The sequence below is a fragment of the Lissotriton helveticus genome, chromosome 6 (genome assembly GCF_964261635.1).
Source record: "Lissotriton helveticus chromosome 6, aLisHel1.1, whole genome shotgun sequence".
NCBI classification, from domain to species: domain Eukaryota; kingdom Metazoa; phylum Chordata; class Amphibia; order Caudata; family Salamandridae; genus Lissotriton; species Lissotriton helveticus.
In genome coordinates, this window is record NC_136067.1 from 1,960,012,300 (window position 1) to 1,960,031,778 (window position 19,479).

The window sequence follows — 19,479 nt, forward strand, 5'->3', positions numbered from 1 at the left end:
ATCGGACCCGTGGGACCAGCAGGAGCCCCAGTAGGGTACATAGCTCTGGAGTATATCCCAAACATTGCATTGAGGAATTGCGTCGGATCCTGACCTGGAGCCGGGAAGGCTGGGTACGAACCCCCGGGCTGCTCTTGAGGGCGTGGAGTCGATACGATGTCGACCTCCTCTTCGGGCTGGTGCACCAGAGTCGACAGACACACGGGCAACAGAGCGTCTCCCTCACCAACCACCTCCTCCTCACCTTCATTCTCCCGACCTGAAGGATGGGACGGAACCGGAGATGGATTCGTTATCTGCCTCGGTGAACCTGGCGAATTCGCATGCGACACTTCACCCTCGGCGTCCTGCTCTTCCGAACCCGAAGACACCACTACCTTCTCAACCAGCTTCACCTGCGACTTTGGCTTTGAACCCGAGTCCTTCCTCGAGCGATGTCGGGATTCATGGGTCCTCTTCTTATGCTTCTTTTTTGAAGATCTCGAAGCATGGGCTGAGGATGAGTCCGAGCGCGATCTCGAACGAGACCTTGATCTCGATCGCCGAGTTCGCGACCTCGAACTTTTCTTCTGTTTTCTTCCTTTAAGCTTCGCCATGAGAAGCTTGGTTTCTCTCTCCCGGAGGGCCTTAGGTGTCATCTTCTTACAAGACTGGCAGTCTTCGACGTCATGGTCGGAGCTTAGACACCATACGCAGCATTCATGTGGATCCGTAATGGACATGGTTTTGCCACATTCCCCACAAGCTTTAAACCCGGTCTTCTTCGAAGACATGTCGAGAGAGAAGACAAAGAAGCACAATTTAAACAATGTAACATGGTTACAGCAACAGCTACGGACGATCCCTAGAAAACCGTTAGCGTTGACAACACGGAAAAAAGGGAACTGATGTCATCACGCCGGCGTGGGCCTAATATGGTGTCGGTGACGTCAGCGGAGTCACCTTTTCACAGAAAATGAAAATTGGCAGGAGTCTCTCACTGCTCCCTTAAATTATGCAGAGTAGATGGGAGGTTTAGGAGCCCGATAAATCTATGAAATAATCTCTGAATTTCCTATGGTATATACAGAGTCCCACCCCATAGCCCAAAAGTATAAAGCATTTGTTTTTCGCCAACTGGTCGCAAATGGCCTTGCGACTGAAAAAAAGTGCCATTTTGTGATGTATGAAAGCCGTTCGCATATCTATGGTGATGCAATAGTTTTGAGAATTGCTTATTTTTGCAATTCAAGTTTGCAAATTGCAATTATAGAATCTATAATTGTGACTTGCAAACGGTGTGACTAGTCGCAAAAAGGCCTGTTTGCACATGCAGTTTACCACCAATCCAATTCAGGCGGTAGCTATGTGCAAACTATAAAAGCTGGTTCAGAATGCACCAGGGTTTCTACAATGGCTGCATTGTATGCGAGTCTGAGGAGGATGCAAATTTGGGCTGCTCAGCAGAGGAGTAAGAGAAGACAGGGGAGGATTTTCTGATTCATACTGACCATTTTCCAACAAACTGAGTGTGAGAAAGTGCCATCTTTCTTACATTGGTATGCCCCCACTTTTTTCTGACTGCTGATATGTTTGACGGAGTGTGCCCTGGGCTCCTGCCAACCAGGTACCCAGGGCCTGTGCTCCTTCCCTAAAACTGTGTTGAAACTGAAACCCAATTGGCATCTCTGGCCACCTGTCAGCCCCATGTAAATGGTACCCTACGTACCCAGGGCATGGTGACCAGAGGAGACCCCTAAGGGCAGCAGCACTTATTGTGCCACCCTTAGGGGCCCTGTACCCTGGCACCCACGCACTGCCTTTGCAGGCTGAGTGCCTAAGTACAGAACTAAACAAAGAGTCGACATGGCACCCATCCCCGTGTGCCATGCCCACAAACCCACTGCCCTGGCATACATCAGTCACCCCTCTTGCTGGGTACCCTATGCCAGTGATGAGGGCACAGGTGCCCCTACAGTACCCAGGGCCATTCCTGGGCACTGTAAGTGCAGTGATGCCATTAAGAGTATATGGTGCTGGGAGGTCGACATTACGAACTCCACAGCACCATAATGGCTACACTGAAGACTGACAAGTTTGGTATCAAACTTCTCAGCACATTAAATCCACACTGATGCCAGTGTGGGATTTAATGAGAAATGCACCACAGAGGGCATCTTAGAGAGGCCAGAGGCTGCCACACCGCAGACATGTTGCTGGACCCCTGGGTGGAGAGCCCCCTCTCTCCTGGGCCTGCAACAATGCACATCCTGGGCGAGGTGCTAGGCCTCCTCCCCAAGGATGGGCAGGGGGAAGCTTCAAAGGCATTCCGCCTCTGTGAGCTTCTCCAGACCATTTACTGTACCCAGCAACTGGCCCCCACCAGTCCTGACCCCCACTCTGGCGGGAAGACTGGCGGGAAAAAATACATCAGGAAGGAGGGTGTGCCAGCCGGTGCCAACCCCACCCCTCAGGTGTGGGAGACGAGGTGAAGCACGACCCCGGGCTCCAGCCATCTTGAAGATGGGGAGCCTGCCCAATCACAGCTAGGCTACTGCCCCCCTCCCACAGGAGAGGAGCAGGCTAGGGGGTGTACCCACCCCGGGACAGGGACCTATTCATCCCTGCCCTTGCCCTACCTGTAACACCCCTAAAATCAGTATTTAGGGGCTCCCTGAACCTTTTTTCCTGAGATCCCGATAAGAAAAGAAGAAAGAAGATCAAGAGGAAGAAGACCCGCCATGCAGCTGCTAACAAAAGGACGACAACAACTGACTTGGCCCCAGCCCTACCGGCCTATCGATCCTGGAACCTGCTCCTGCCTAATCCCGACGACTCCTGCGATCAGCAACCTTGGGACACCCAGAGGACCTGCCTGCCTTGACCCCCTTAAAGCCTGGGCCTCCCATCAGCAGAGGCTCTGCTGCAACAACACCCCTGGTGCCAGCCAGGAAGCTCCGGACCAACCCACTCTGCACCCGCCGAGCCCGGCCCGTGCCCGAGTGATCCAGGACCACGAGGACGTTCCCCCCGGCGCTTGGGACCCGAAGTCCAGTGCCCAAAGAACCTCCTCGACAACCCCGACGACGTCTGCAGCGTCAGGACAGAGGGGGTAAGATTTCCCGACCTCAAAAGACACCCCTGCACCCGGTGCCCAACGGCCCCCTGTGCCTAACTCCTGGGTGCCTACCTATCCTCACAGACCCCTACTTACCCCTCGAAGTGTTGGTCGCTCCAGAAGATCCTTCGTCCCCGAGCCTGCAGCCTTTGTTCCCTTTTCAAGTTCCTCATTGAATAACATTGAGCGCCCGATGGCTCAAAAGCACCCTGCACCCAGCCGCCCGAGTGCCCCTGGCAGTGCAACCTGTGCCCTATCCTACGTCCCCATTTGCCCTGAGCAAGTAACCGGGAGGACTGAACCTAGGAGCCAGTCCTGGAATTACCAAAGTAATCAACAAAGTAATCAACTGAGTTTATATAAGGAAATCCATTGAGCTCAATGCTAAATTGTGTGTAGAATTGTGATGCCTACTGCAACCCCTGTACCTAATGTCTTTACAAAGTTTATTGCCTTTCTGAAAAGTACTCATCTGAGACCTCTCATATTGAGAACAGTATATTTTTTGATACCTGTTGGTTCTAGAAATAAAACAACTATATATTTTGATATAAAAACAATTGGCCTGAATTTGATTGAAACCTTTTGCTGACTGAGTGTGTACATCAAATGCTTTACACTGTCCTTGGGTACTGCCTTACTGCTCGACCAAGCTACCACTTTAGAGAGTAAGGTCACACCTGGCTTTAACTTCTGTTATACCTCTGGGGTTTGTGGACTCTAAACACACTGTACCTTATTCTGGTCCAGTGTATATAGAGCCACTTTCTCACACTGTGGAAGAGATTTTTGACAAAAACAGGCTAAGTAGTGCTGTAATATTGGAGATTATGGCACTTTTAAGCCACATCTAGAAAGCAGTACTCTGCACAGCAATTCTATCCATGTTGAGATGTTGTGCTCTTTAGACCTTTTGGCCTCAGTTACCAGGATGTGATTGCTGTTGCTGGTGGGGTATCTCAAAGTGCGTTTTCACACTTTTTTCCAGAGGTTTCTAGTTCCATGCTTCTCTTTACCAAACCAGAAATGCACAGGAAGTTCAAAGTACAACATTTATATTTTACTGACTTGCTAAATTTCCCATATTATAGGTTGTATAGATGGAACTGATGTTTCTATTTTTTTTCTATTGCATCTTGAATATTTGTTTAGAAACAGGAAAAACACACATTCCCTCTTTATTGAAGTGGTGTGTTCTAAAAACAATATAATAACTGATATTGTGTCACAATACCCGGGAGGCAACCATGACTTCTTACAGTGGAAAATACAGACGGCTGGAAAGAGGGGAGTCTGATGATGGCTATTCATTAGGTAAGGATTTCAAATATAATGACACATGTTTGTGCAAATAAAATGAAAAATGAAGGAAAGCTCACAGTTATTTGTTTGTTCCAGGTTATAGTGCCACATGGCTAACAATTACTTTTTATGGTAAAGAACAAGTAAAATAAAATGTAAAACACTTGCTTGATGCTTCAAAGTACAATAACCTTTATTGTCAGGTTATCTTAAAATTTTTAAAACCAATTTTAACTGTCACATGCAAATGTTACTTAATGTTACTTAATGTTCACAGCCAATGTTGGGTTCATCGCCAAACACACAGCACTATTGGTACTTCCCGTACTGTGCCCTTCAGTGCTTCTTGTGGCTGCGTCCCGATGAGTGATGCCCACGTGTTGAGCAGCAGACGTATGCTTGCCGCTCCATCTCAGTGAGCAAGCATCTTTGGCAGAGATGCTGCTGACGTTGGAGATTTTCTCACTATCATCTTGAGGTTCAGCAGCTACCCCACTAGCTATTTGGGCAGTCTGTAGTGCCTCATTGCAGAGCTATTTTGCTCTCAGCCCCTTGAGACGTCCCTGCTAAAGTGGCCCATTTACAGATAGAGAGTTAATGTCCACCTGGATAAAGCTGAAGTGGCAAGTACCAATCTCCCAAATGAATGGGTTAAACCAACTATTCTTGCTGCAGTGCTTCTCTCACTACGCCTTTGATTGGCATTATCCTCTACCATTTTTTTGGCATAATTTTTCAAGAGCATTGTTAAGGCTGTCCATTTTAGTATCCAGCTGTGCTTGGTTTTCTGCCAATTGAATGGCAATATTACTGAAGCCAAATGAAATGCACTGCTGCATGTTCTGTAGTTTAAAGTTCACTATGTTCATATGCTCATGTTACAGACACTGAATTTGCAGTATGGAACCCTCAGGGCCACCAAACAACTGAGTATTTTCTGCTGTGTCTTCCGAAAAAGATGCTTGGTTGCCATTTGACGCCTCACGGTGTCATGTGCAAGCACACACTGGAGCACGCTGTCGTGTGGCCTCATAACTGGCTGCAGGGTTGGACTATGAGGCTCATCCATGATGGTGCCTGTGGGGAGTATGAAGCATCGCTATAGTGGCCATGAGGTGTGATTTACTGAATATCTATTTCAATGAGATCTTCTACCTGCCCCTCCACATTTGTGCCATCATTTTACTATGAACGGAAAGCACTTCGTATACTTTGCTATCATTTGTTTAATTAAGTCCTACTACAGTGAGTGAATTGTTGACTGCATGTCCCATAATGCACTACAATGGTATTTTTAGGACTCCTTACTAAAACCTCTGGGCCCGATTACTAGTTCAGCAGTCTTTAAGCAGGCCCCCTTGCCAGAGCCCCGCCTGAAGAACACCAAACTTCTCCAAATGCTGCCTGCTACATTACATGTTTATTCGTGGACTGGCAGGCGGTGCTTGGTGTATGGCATATGTGAGCCTTAGAAAGGCAACGCCGCGGAACCGCCAAATGCATTCATGTATGTCATGGACTGTGAAGTCAATGCTGTGCAGAAACAAGTGGTGCATACAGACAGGGGGGCACACCATGCACTCCCAGGCAGTGCCACTACAGAACCGCTAGCATATTGCAGCCTCACACTGCTGCAACACCACAGAGGGATCACGAATCTCTGGCGGTTGCAGTGGTCCATTGGCGGTCCAACTGCCAAACTCATAATAGAGCAGTTGGACCACTGGTACGGCGGTGCCTGCACAAACTCCTAATTAGGCAGTAAGTTTGATGTGACTTGAATAATGCATGTAGAAGACAGTTTAGGGTAACAGATGTTAAAATACAAGACGTTTTACACTAACTTTGAGATGATGCAGGTGCTGATCACCTCCCACATATGCTTCTGGCTCCACCGTAGTCTCCGCTATCGACTTCAGTGTAATGGGTGGGAATGTACCGCTCTTCCTTTCTTGCAGCCAGTGTAGGGCCCACATTCAGTTGCTCAGGACTCATTCAGATGCGTTACAACCTTCATCTTTGTGCGCCACCTGAGGTCACAGCACCTCATCCTAATTTCATTGATGGAGTACTGTGTGCTTTTCGCATGTTTGCGGGCACATTTGCAATTTGTGTCCTGGTTTGCAGTTTTGGTAATCCCAAATTGCAATATACAGAATAAGTTAGACCCAGAGGATATTGATCAACCAAGGTCTGCAGAATGGCTATCGGCAGCTTAAGTGGCTAATTAAGTAGGGGGCAGGATTAGGAAACCGGGACCAAGGAGGTCAGGGGCCGTTTAAAAGCAGAATGCCCAAGGACCTCTCTGAAAGGGAAGGTGCTAATCCTGTAGACTAACTGAAAGATAACCCTCTTTGTAACAAAATTAATTAAAGGCTCTAAGAAGGTATTGATTACTCCTAGAGAGATTACCACGATAAGCTCCTGAACCTCAAGCGGCCACTGACAAAAATCCTTAATATAAGGGAAAAGGCAAGGACGCTTGCAACCTAATATACACTGATTTTTATTGCGTTGGCCACAGCATGTTATATGTTTCCTTGAGAAGCAACCTGTGCCCTAGCTACAGGGAGACATAGCTCTCTTTTAATTAAAATGGACCTGAAGTTGAGGAGCTGGCCACCACCGAAAGGGGCCTTGGAGGATGAGGGTTTGTTTGGGTACCCCTTTACCAAAGAATTGATCAAGTTTGTTACTACCTTTCTCAATAAAGCTAAACAGTCCATGTAAAGGGTGTTTAGACAGGAGATTTTCAGAGAGGCCGGTAGAGGAAGAGGGTGCTCCAAACCCCTCCCCACCTTATTTCCCAAATCCCTTAAATTCGAAAGTTTGGGGGATTCTTTCCCACTTTAGGTGCTGACTGAAGACATGGGACCAGAGGATCCAAAGGATCAGCCAACGCCCCAGGAGGATTCTTAACAATCAAAAGAGGGCAGAAGTTTGAGGAAGTTTCTATCAAAATGGAGGGAGGTAACTGGGAATGCTGGAGTTTTACCAACAGTGGCTGGTTTTCACATGTAATTTTACAGGAGCCCCAAACCAAGGAAGCTAACCAAATTGAATTTACTTTTCAGAGAACGACTTTCCCACAAAGACCTAGTGGTTCAAGATCTACTGGACAAGGAAATGCTAATATCAACTGTCTTACATCCCAGGCATTTTCTCAGACGACGCGGAAAAAAGGGAACTGATGTCATCACGCTGGCGTGGGCCTATTGTAGTGTCGATGACATCAGCGGAGTCGCGTGCGATGCCGTGTCTCTATGGTCGTCCACGTCCACGTCGGCGCGAGGCTACAAAAGAATTTCCGGATGTTGCTGACGCAAGGGGGGGGATATTCACAAGGTGAGGAATCCACTGGTAGATGTATCTATCAGAATGCATTTGATCATAGACATATTGTTACCAAACACCTGGATGGTGAGACTGGATCTGAAGGATGCATACTTCACCATTCCCATTTTCGTACCCCATAGGTGATTTCTTCAGTTCAGATGGAGACAGCAAGTGTGTGACATCTTAGCATGGCCATTTGGACATTCCTCCACTTCATGGTGTTTTACCAAGGTGCTGAGGCCAGCCATGGAACTTCTACAGTCCAAGGGGGTCAGACAAAATAGTCTACCTGGAAGACATTCTAAAAAGCAAAGATCTCTCTATGACAATAGCATTGTGTAAGAAATTAGGTTTTATATTCAACATGCAAAAGTCAGGATGCAATCCTAGGTTGAGTATAGTGTTCGGAGCATTAGTCATAGACTCAATGGAACAGAACTTGAAACTTCCCTTGAAAGAGATGACACTCATTTGGAAGGAACTAAGGGAGACCTTAATAAAAGAGTATATTCTTTGTGAAGTCTAGCCAGAATAGTGGGCTTCTAGAGTCATTGATTCAGGCGATATTCTCAGGACCCCATCAAAGTCAAGCACCATAGAAGATGGAGGTCGATCATCTCAGGGAAGGACTTACTTACGCAGTGGAAGTATAGCTCTTGATGGAGGACAGAATGGACTAATATGTTTGCTAAACCATATGAAGCCCTAGAACAACAGGGCCATAATTGGGGCAGCACCAGACTTGGTAATAATAGCACACAAGTGGCTCAGGATGGTGGGTGCCGATTACAGGACAATAACCACAAGTGGCTTATGGTCAGATCAAGAGAAAAGTCAACACATCAATTTGCTGGAACTGCTTGCCAGCTCATTCACAATTAAATGTCTGCTAGGGACAAGGTCTCATGTTTCATACTTCTCAAAATGGAAATTGTGTCAGGGGTCTGATACATAAATTGTCTTGAGGATTGAAAGCCCTTGAGGAATTAGGCAAGGATTTCTGGCACTTCTGCCTAGACAAGAGGATGTCAGCCACAGCAGAATATGTACCCTAGAGGCGTAATACTGTAGCGGACTGTAATTCTAGACACTTGAAAGATGTCGGCGCATGGAAACTCGATCCAGAAGTGTTCCAAGAATAATTCAAAAATGAGAGCCCTGTCAGAGAGACATATTTGCATTGTGCCTCGACTATCAATATCCGAGAATCTCCAGTTGGAGGTCGGATCAGCTGGCAGAGCGGCAATGCCTGATTTGAGCCGGTGGTTTTCGGTGCTCAGCACCGGCACTTTATTGCCCGAACATGCAATTATATCGGCTGTCACATGGTGGCGCTGTTCATGTAATTTAAAGATGAGCAGAAAGTCAGTTGTTTGTTAATTCAAATATTAAAAACAACTAATACCTCCTAACAAAGCCATTCTTAAAGCTTTGGCGGCCTCAAACAGTCTAAATTGTCACACTTGTAGCAGTGTGGTGTTAGAGGTTGTGTAGGTACAGTGGCAATATGTGTTGAAAACTGCGGTGGCCTCCTGTCAAGGGACCCGGCACTTATTGTTTTGCAAATTAAGCACTGCAGAGCGGAAAGATAAATACCTGCAGGACTGGGCCAATGCAGAGGAAATGAGTGTAGGAGAGTAGGGTCTGCTATCCTATGGTCACCCCAATTTTTGCTTTTTGCTTCACTGGTTTTCGACTTAATGTGGCTGTGGGCCTGCTAATCAGACCCCCAGCCTGCTGTTCTCTCTCTAAATTCACAGACATGTACTATAGGTACATAACCAATTTGGTACTGGACACCTTGTCAGCCCCTATACAGTGCACTATAGGTGCCATGGGCATAGGTGCACCCAAGGCCTACCAGGGGCTGCAGCATATCTTTTGCCACCCCTGGCTGGTACTTAAATCGACACAACTGGCTGTTCATACGGCTGGGGCAAGGTGGTGTAATCACCCCTTGCTTAGATATAGTATACCTATGTCTAAACCTATATCTGGACACATATATACCTATAAGTCACTCCTATGGCAGGCCTTTACAATCCTGGAGGCAGAGTGCTTGGTTTTATGTGAGATGGTGCTCTAGCATGAGCTGAGCCTGTCTGCAGCTTTCGGAACCATTTCCTTATAGCTGTTCTAGTGATACTGCCATACCATATACTCTTAAGTGCATTATAATCCTCGCGGTTAATGCTAACTTTGGTTTGGCTTTATCAAAACATGACGTGTTTGGTGTCATACATTTTGGAATACTACCCCCTCGCCAATTCTGGTGACGGGGGTAGCATTCCACCCTTCTAGAGGGAGAAGACATGTTACTTTACTGAAAACGCGGTTAATCCTAACCAGAGCCCCAGCATCACAAAATGGATGCTGCTGCCACAGACACATGTCTGACCTCCTGCTGCTGGCCTAAACCTGGCAGAGGACGCCTGGACAAAGAGTTTCCTGTCACAGGGAGGTGTCACACCACCCCAGACAGGAGATAGTGGATTGTAGCAGAGACGGTTGAAAGAAACTAGACACTGCCTGGGGCGCACAAGGTGTCCCCGGGCAGATTCCAGTCAAACCGGGTCTGGGGCCATCCCCAGGTCCCACCCATAGGAGGGACTTGGCAGGTAATCCAGCCCGCAGATTTGGAATATAGGTGGGAGCAGTGCCAATGCACATCAGATTATCCTGACTGAAACTTATGAAACGAAACTCTGGACCCTTCGACATCCCACTCGATGTGGAAGACTGAAGAATCTCCCTTGTAGTCAAGGAGTGACCACCCTGTGCAAACAGGCACCATCCAGCACCTCGACGTTTGCTTTGTTGCAGTTCCCGCCGGAACTCGAGCAACAGAGATCGACAAGAGCCAGCTTTCCTCCCTTCCAACAGCCCGATCCACAGTCTATGCAGAGCTGAGACCCGTGGAGGCGACCTGAAGCGTGGGAGCGGCCATCTTAAAGGAACAACGAAGCGCTGACCATGCAGCACCCGAGGCCCCCTCAAAGCTGTGCATTGGAGTCTGAGAAGCTCCAGCCCCGAGCAGCTTGTGCACCGAAGCTCACCCCTCCACACTCGACGAGTGCTGCGTGGGGCCCTTTTGCATTTTCCTGCTCGATACGTTGGTCCGGTCGCTTGCTCCTTGGCTAGTGGCCCCAGAACTAAAGAACCTACAAATTTAAACAGCTGATCTGGTTGCTCCAGATTGGCACTAGCTCCCCTGAAAAGGAGCACCCCTCAGACCTTGCTGGTCCGAGTATTAAGCCTTCTTCGAATCCTGCGTGGGTTGCCTTTGCCAAGGCTTGTTGACTCCGATCCGGAAGCCGACACCGCCGACAGCGAGAGCCTTCGTGGGACAGCTTGTGATCCACTCCAGGACATTCTCGGTGCCCCAGAGTCCACGTGGCAGTGGAGACAAGGCACCCAACAACGACCTGATTGCGCCCGACATTGCCTGGTTCCTTCCTGGTTCCTTCCTGGTCACGGCTAGTGACCCAGACTCTGTCCCCTCTGCTTTCAGGTACCCTTCAACTTCGACCCACCCTTGGATCGCACCGGACACTTCTCTCCTGGACGCCTGCAGCATCTTCATCCTCAGGCACCATTGAACTGCGTGACGAAACCCGACACACATTGGCACCTGTGCACCCGCTTCCTGTGGGTGAGGTAACTAGCGCCGGTGTACACACCTCTAGTGCCTAAGTCCAAATTTTGGTAGTCCTAGTCCAGTCGGAAGACTCCTTTTGCAATAACTTTGTAACTTTTACGCACCATTGACTTTGCATTGGTGCAAGCCGTGCTTCCCGCACTGCACCCGAATCCCGTGGGCTACTCCCGTCCTAACTGTTGTTAGTCCAGTGTAGTCCCAGCGATTCACAAGGCTCTAGGCCTTACCCCCCATCGATTAGTGATTGTTATACCACTTTTTTGATATATGGTTCGAGTGGCCACCGGCCTCTTTCAAAAACGTGCAACTTGTCTATGTTATACTGTGCTTTTATTTAAACGCTTGTGCTTCATTGCTCATAAAGAGTAGTGGGGATTATTCTCAGAATAAATACATATATTTTGACAATATATAACTTGTGTGGTGTCCTTTCATTTGATATTACAGGATTGTATATGGTAAAACAGCTGGCTTCACATGTCCTTTGGAGTTAAGCCTTTAAGGCTGCTTAGTCCATGCTACCCCTAGGATAGCTTGTCTATAAGGTTGACTTACAACCACCACCATAAGGGATTGTTTGGACTGATACAGGGTGCCCACTGAACTGTGGACATCATATACCAGGCCAACTTCTCACATTGGTGAGCAGCGGTACGGATTTGAGCTTGCTGTTGTTTTACCTTTGCAATCTTTTTATGAAATTGAAAGATCACATTAAGTACCATAGGTACATATAAATAAAATCTTAGCATATTAAAGTTCTACTGAACTTAGTGATTGTAGGAAGAAGGGCTTAGCACACCCTGACTACAACTCACTAGTAAGGGACAGTAGGAAAACACTAAGTGTAGGTAGGTGCATCACTTACACCACACTAGAGTCATGTCTGGCACAGGTGAACCTACAGGGTCTCTACCTGTGAGGGTTGACCTTCCACAGGCAACCTCCAGCTATGACAAATTCAGCTACAAAGACTTTAGTGCCTTGTGCACTGCAAGGAAGCTGAGAAAGTGTCACAACCCTACTATTCCTATCATGATAGCCATCCTGGAAAAAGATGACTTAGAGAGAGCTAAGGTAGTTCCCTCAGGATCAGGAGAAGGAGTAGATCCCCCAGAGACTGAGAACACCTCCCCAGAAGTAGAAAATGTGGAGGCAGACCCAGAATCAAATGGTGAAGATTCAGATTTGGATCAAGGGGATAGCCAGGTACCATTGGTAAGACTTAGCCAAGCCAACTTGGACCTACATGGAAATGGAGAGGGCCAGCACCTCCCCAGAGTACATAACAGGATTCTCCCAGGCAACAGAAGGGAGAGAAGCCCTTCCAGGGATTCTCACATTTCTAGTGCCTCAAGGGAATCACAGAGAGGAATGACTTCCCCTCAAAGAAGAGAGCAGAAAGCCAGGATGAGAGCAGTGAATCTCCAGATAGAGAGAGAGGAATTAGCCCTGGCCCAAGCTAGACTAGCTTTTGCAAGAGAGCAGAAGTTAAGTGGAGAGATCCCCACTGGTGGCAGCATTATCCCAAGAGATAAAGACGGGTCCTATGATCATAGAAACCGGAGTAAGATTGTGCCCCCCTACAAAGATGGGGATGATATCCACAAATGGATAACTGCTCTTGAGAGGGCCTGCATGGTACAGCAGGTCCCTGAGGATCAGTGGGCAGCAATCTTGTGGCTCTCCTTTTCTGAGAAAGGGAGAGATAAGCTCCTCACAGTTAGACCTGAGGATGCTAAAAACTACTCTGTCTTGAAGAGTGCTCTTATTGATGGGTTTGGCCTAACCACTGAACAATACAGGCTGTTGTTCAGAGACACCCAAAAAGCACAGACTCAAGACTGGACTGATTTTGTTGATTGAGCCACTAAGGCTCTGGAGGGTTGGTTGCAGGGAAGTAAAGTTTCAGACTATACAGGATTGTACAATCTTATAATGAGAGAGCAGATCCTTAATAACTGTACAGACCAGCTGTTGCATCAACACCTTGTAGACTCTGATCTGACCTCTCCCCAAGAATTGGGAAAGAAGGCAGACAAATGGGTCAGAACAAGGGTTAAGCAGAAACCCCAGAACCAAGGAGGTGATCAGAAGAAAGCAGATCAGAAGGGTGGTAATCAGAAAGATAAAGACCAGAAGTCTTCTACAGGCCCCCAAACTAATAATAAGGAGGGTGGTTCCCAAAATGGAAAGAAGAAGAAGAATGATGGCCCAAAGAAACCTTGGTGCAACTTTTGCAAGTCCACTTCCCATTGGGGGAGTGAATGCACTAAGAGAAATCCAGTTGCTACTACTGCAGTCCCTAAGACACCTGCACCCCCTAGTACAGTTAGCAGTGGTAGTACACAACCCAATGCTATAGTAGGGTTAACCCTGGGTACTGAGATGGAGACTGGCTTAGTCAGGATCCCTACTCAGGCAGTTCTGATCTCTGAGGGGGACATAGCTATGTCCTCTACTGTGAGTCCTAGTAACCTGGGCAAGTACAGGCAGACACCTTTAATCAATGAGAAACTGTCTCAGGCCTTCAGGGACACTTGTGCCAGTGTCACTATGGTGACACCTAACTTTGTGGACCCTGAACAGATGATACTAGGTCAGAATTACCTAGTGACCAATGTTAGCAACACAACTACTACACATAGTGTGGCTGTTGTTAATTTCTCCTGGGGAGGGGTAACTGGCCTCAAAAGAGTTGTTGTTAGTGAAGACCTCCCAGTTGACTGTTTGTTGGGCAATGATCTGGAGGAATCATTATGGTCAGAAGTGGAGTACAGGACTCATGCAGAAATGCTAGGGATTTCAGCCCATGTCCTTGCTGTAACCAGGTCCCAGGCCAAGAAGTGCCTACCTGAACCTGTGGTGGATCTTGAAACTATAGACCAACCACAACCCAAGAGAAGGAGCAAGAGGGTCAAGGTAGTGCCTTCCCACTTGCCCCAGGTTGAGGATCAGACCTCACAGGAGGGTGATTCTGTGATCCAAGAGGAGACTGTCTCTGAAGAGCTTGAACCTGATCAGGTTGAGTTTCTGGGGACAGGGGGACCCTCAAGGGCAGACCTGGGGCAGGCTCAGTTGACTTGCCCTTCACTTGAACCCCTCAGACAGCAAGCTGCTGCTGAGGCTGCAGGGAATGCTCAAGGTACCCATTCAGTGTATTGGGATGATGGGCTCCTTTATTCAGAGGCTAGAGACCCCAAGCCTGGTGCAACCAGGAGGTTGGTCATACCTTTGCAATTTAGGGGCTTCCTTCTAACCTTGGCCCATGATATTCCCCTTGCAGGACACTTAGGCCAGAACAAGACTTGGGACAGGCTTGTCCCTCACTTTCACTGGCCTCATATGTCAGAGGATACCAAGGAGTTTTGTCGCTCCTGTGTCACCTGCCAAGCCAGTGGCAAATCAGGTGGCACAACAAAGGCCCCCCCTTATACCACTACCTGTGGTGGGGGTACCCTTTGAGAGAGTTGGGATTGACATTGTTGGACCAATGGATCCCCAAACAGCATCTGGGCACAGATTTATACTGGTGGTAGTGGATCATGCCACCAGGTACCCAGAGGCATATTCCCCTGAGGACCAAAACAGCTCCTGTTGTGGCAAGGGCCCTACTTGGAGTTTTCTCCAGAGTGGGCTTTCCAAAGGAGGTACTTTCAGACAGAGGTACAAACTTTGTGTCTGGATACTTCAAGGCAATGTGGAAGGAGTGTGGAGTGAACTACAAGTTCACCACACCTTATCGCCCACAGTGCAATGGGCTTGTTGAAAGGTTCAACAAGACCCTCAAGGGAATGATAAAAGGATTACCTGAAAAGCTCAGGCGTAGATGGGACATCCTTTTACCCTGCTTACTCTTTGCTTACAGAGAGGTCCCACAGAAGGGGGTTGGCTACAGCCCTTTTGAACTTTTGTTTGGCCACCCTGTGAGGGGTCCATTGTGTCTTGTGAGGGAAGGATGGGAGTTACCTCTCAAAAAGCCCAAACTTGATATTGTGGACTATGTACTTGGTCTCCGCTCCAGGATGGCTGAATACATGGAGAAAGGATCCAAAAACCTGGAGGCCAGCCAAGAATGACAGAACGCTTGGCATGACCAAAAGGCTGTGCTGACTGAGCACCAGGCAGGACAGAAGGTGTGGGTGTTGGAGCCAGTGGCCCCAGCAGCATTCCAGGACAAATGGTCTGGACCCTACACCATACTGGAAAAGAAGGGGGAAGTCACCTACATGGTGGACTTTGAAACCCCCAGGAACCCCCACAGGGTGATCCATGTGAACAGACAGAAAGCATTTGTTGACAGGGAAAGCATAAGGCTTGCTCATGGCTACAGATGGGGATCAGGAGGAAGAGAGTGACCCTCTCCCAGACCTGCTTTCCCAAAACCCTGATGATGGCTCAGTTGATGGATTAGCCTTGGCAGGCAGCCTCACTGACCAGCAACAGATGGACTGCAGACAAGTTTTGCAAGCCCATAGACATATGTTTTCACTCACACCCAGCCAGACTACCTGGTGCACCCATCTGGTGGACACTGGTGATAGTCTACCTGTGAAGAACAAAATTTACAGGCAACCTGACCATGTCAGAGATTGTATCAAGGCTGAGGTGCAGAAAATGTTAGAACTTGGAGTGATTGAGCCATCGGAGAGCCCCTGGGCCAGCCCAGTAGTCCTTGAGCCAAAACCTCATACCCAAGATGGAAAGAGAGAAATTAGATTTTGTGTGGACTATAGAGGTCTCAATGCTGTCACTAGGACAGATGCTCATCCCATTCCAAGGGCAGATGAGCTCATTGACAAATTGGCTTCTGCCAAGTTTTTGAGCACATTTGATCTGACAGCTGGCTATTGGCAAATCAGGTTAGCTGAGGAGTCAAAGGTCAAGACAGCATTCTCTACCCCCAGTGGGCATTATCAGTTTGTGGTGATGCCCTTTGGTTTGAAGAATGCACCTGCCACTTTCCAAAGGTTGGTGAATCAAGTCCTTTCTGGGTTGGATGACTTTTGTGCAGCATATCTAGATGATATTTCTGTCTTTAGCTCTACCTGGGAGGATCACCTGATCCACCTGAAGAAGGTTCTGGAGGCCCTGCAAAAGGCAGGCCTGACTATCAAGGCTACCAAGTGCCAGATAGGGCAGAGCAAGGTTGTGTACTTGGGCCACCTAGTAGGTGGGGGTCAAGTTCAACCATTGGAGAGCAAGATCCAGGCCATACAGTACTGGGTTCCTCCAACTACCCAGACACAAGTCAGAGCCTTCTTGGGCCTGACTGGGTATTACAGAAAATTTGTAAAGAATTATGGGTCCATTGTGACACCATTAAATGACTTGACATCCAAGAAGATGCCCAAAAAGGTTCAGTGGACAGTTAGCTGTCAAAGGGCATTTGATGACCTGAAGAAGGCCATGTGCTCTGCACCAATCCTTAAGAGTCCTGACTACTCCAAACAGTTCATTGTTCAAACAGATGCTTCTGAGTTGGGGGTGGGAGCTGTGCTTTCACAACTCAATGTAGATGGTCAAGACCAGCCCATTGCTTTTATTAGCAGAAGGCTGACCCCTAGAGAGAAACGTTGGTTAGCTATTGAGAGGGAGGCCTTTGCTGTGGTTTGGGCCCTGAAGAAGCTGAGGCCATACTTGTTTGGTACTCACTTCCTAATTCAGACAGACCATAAGCCCCTCTTGTGGCCTAATCAGATGAAGGGTGAAAATCCCAAACTGCTCAGGTGGTCCATTTCCCTACAGGGGATGGACTTTACAGTGGAGCACCGCCCAGGGACTGACCATGGTAATGCAGATGGTCTCTCCAGGTACTGCCACTTAGAACATGAAGACTTATCTGGTCAAGGTTAAGTTTAATGTCCCTGCGTTTGGGGGGGGTTATGTAGGAGAGTAGGGTCTGCTATCCTATGGTCACCCCAATTTTTGCTTTTTACTTCACTGGTTTTCGACTTAATGTGGCTGTGGGCCTGCTAATCAGACCCCCAGCCTGCTGTTCTCTCTCTAAATTCACAGACATGTACTATAGGTACATACCCAATTTGGTACTGGACACCTTGTCAGCCCCTATACAGTGCACTATAGGTGCCATGGGCATAGGTGCACCCAAGGCCTACCAGGGGCTGCAGCATATCTTTTGCCACCCCTGGCTGGTACTTAAATCGACACAACTGGCTGTTCACACAGCTGAGGCAAGGTGGTGTAATCACCCCTTGCTTAGATATAGTATACCTATGTCTAAACCTATATCTGGACACATATATACCTATAAGTCACTCCTATGGCAGGCCTTTACAATCCTGGAGGCAGAGTGCTTGGTTTTATGTGAGATGGTGCTCTAGCATGAGCTGAGCCTGTCTGCAGCTTTCGGAACCATTTCCTTATAGCTGTTCTAGTGATACTGCCATACCATATACTCTTAAGTGCATTATAATCCTCGCGGTTAATGCTAACTTTGGTTTGGCTTTATCAAAACATGTCGTGTTTGGTGTCATACATTTTGGAATACTACCCTCTCGCCAATTCTGGCGACAGGGGTAGCATTCCACCCTTTTAGAGGGAGAAGACATGTTACTTTACTGAAAACGCGGTTAATCCTAACCAGAGCCCCAGCATCACAAAATGGATGCTGCTGCCACAGACACATGTCTGACCTCCTGCTGCTGGCCGAAACCTGGCAGAGGACGCCTGGACAAAGAGTTTCCTGTCACAGGGAGGTGTCACACCACCCCAGAGAGGAGATAGTGGATTGTAGCAGGGACGGTTGAAAGAAACTAGACACTGCCTGGGGCGCACAAGGTGTCCCCGGGCAGATTCCAGTCAAACCGGTTCTAGGGCCATCCAGCCCCAGTCCTGGCGCGAAACTGGACAAAGGGAAAGGGGTGTAACTACCCCCTTCCCAGGTCCCATCCATAGGAGGGACCTAGCAGGTAATCCAGCCCCCAGATTTGGAATATAGGTGGGAGCAGTGCCAATGCACATCAGATTATCCTGACTGAAACTTATGAAACGAAACTCTGGACCCTTCAACATCCCACTCGACGTGGAAGACTGTAGAATCTCCCTTGTAGTCAAGGAGTGACCACCCTGTGCAAACAGGCACCATCCAGCACCTCGACATTTGCTTTGTTGCAGTTCCCGCCGGAACTCGAGCGACAGAGATCGCCAAGAGCCAGCTTTCCTGCCTTCCAACAGCCCGATCCACAGTCTATGCAGAGCTGAGACCCGTGGAGGCGACCTGAAGCGTGGGAGCGGCCATCTTGAAGGAACAACAAAGCGCTGACCGTGCAGCACCCGAGGCCCCCTCGAAGCTGTGCATTGGAGTCTGAGAAGCTCCAGCCCCGAGCAGCTTGTGCACCGAAGCTCACCCCTCCACACTCGACGAGTGCTGCGTGGGGCCCTTTTGCATTTTCCTGCTTGACGCGTTGGTCTGGTCGCATGCCCCTTGGATAGTGGCCCCAGAACCGACGAACCTACAAATTTAAACAGCTGATCTGGTTGCTCCAGATTGGCACTAGCTCCCCTGAAAAGGAGCACCCACTCAGACCTTGCTGGTCCGAGTGTTAAGCCTTCTTTGAATCCTGCATGGGTTGCCTTTGCCAAGACTTGTTGACTCCGATCCAGAAGCCGACACCGCCGACAGCGAGAACCTTCGTGGGACAGCTTGTGATCCACTCCAGGATATCCTCGGTGCCCCAGAGTCCACGTGGCAGCGGGGACAAGGCACCCAACAACGACCTGATTGCGCCCGACATTGCCTGGTTCCTTCCTGGTTCCTTCCTGGTCGCTGGCTAGTGACCCAGACTCTGTCCCCTCTGCTTTCAGGTACCCTTCAACTTCGATCCACCCTTGGATCACACCGGACACTTCTCTCCTGGACGCCTGCAGCATCTTCATCCTCAGGCACCATCGAACTGCATGACGAAACACGACACACATTGGCACCTGTGCACCCGCTTCCTGTGGGTGAGGTAACTTACTAGCGCCAGTGTTCCCACACTGGTACACACCTCTAGTGCCTAAGTCCAAAGTTTGGTAGTCCTAGTCCAGTCGGAAGACTCCTTTTGCAATAACTTTGTAACCT

The 19,479-nt window shown here is 48.5% G+C and overlaps 1 protein-coding gene and 1 long non-coding RNA gene across 3 annotated transcripts in view; one reads left to right on the top strand and one right to left on the bottom strand.

The window, feature by feature from the left end:
* LOC144763934 (dynein regulatory complex protein 1-like) overlaps nt 1–19,479 on the bottom strand; it is a 907,472-nt gene that overhangs the window by 605,056 nt on the left and 282,937 nt on the right. The window lies entirely within an intron of this gene.
* Nucleotides 1–19,479, top strand: part of LOC144763935 (uncharacterized) — a 232,840-nt gene that overhangs the window by 6,589 nt on the left and 206,772 nt on the right. For both annotated transcript variants that reach the window (XR_013596281.1, XR_013596280.1), the window contains exon 2: nt 4,250–4,411. This is a non-coding gene — a long non-coding RNA (uncharacterized LOC144763935). The remainder of the gene's footprint in view (nt 1–4,249; nt 4,412–19,479) is intronic.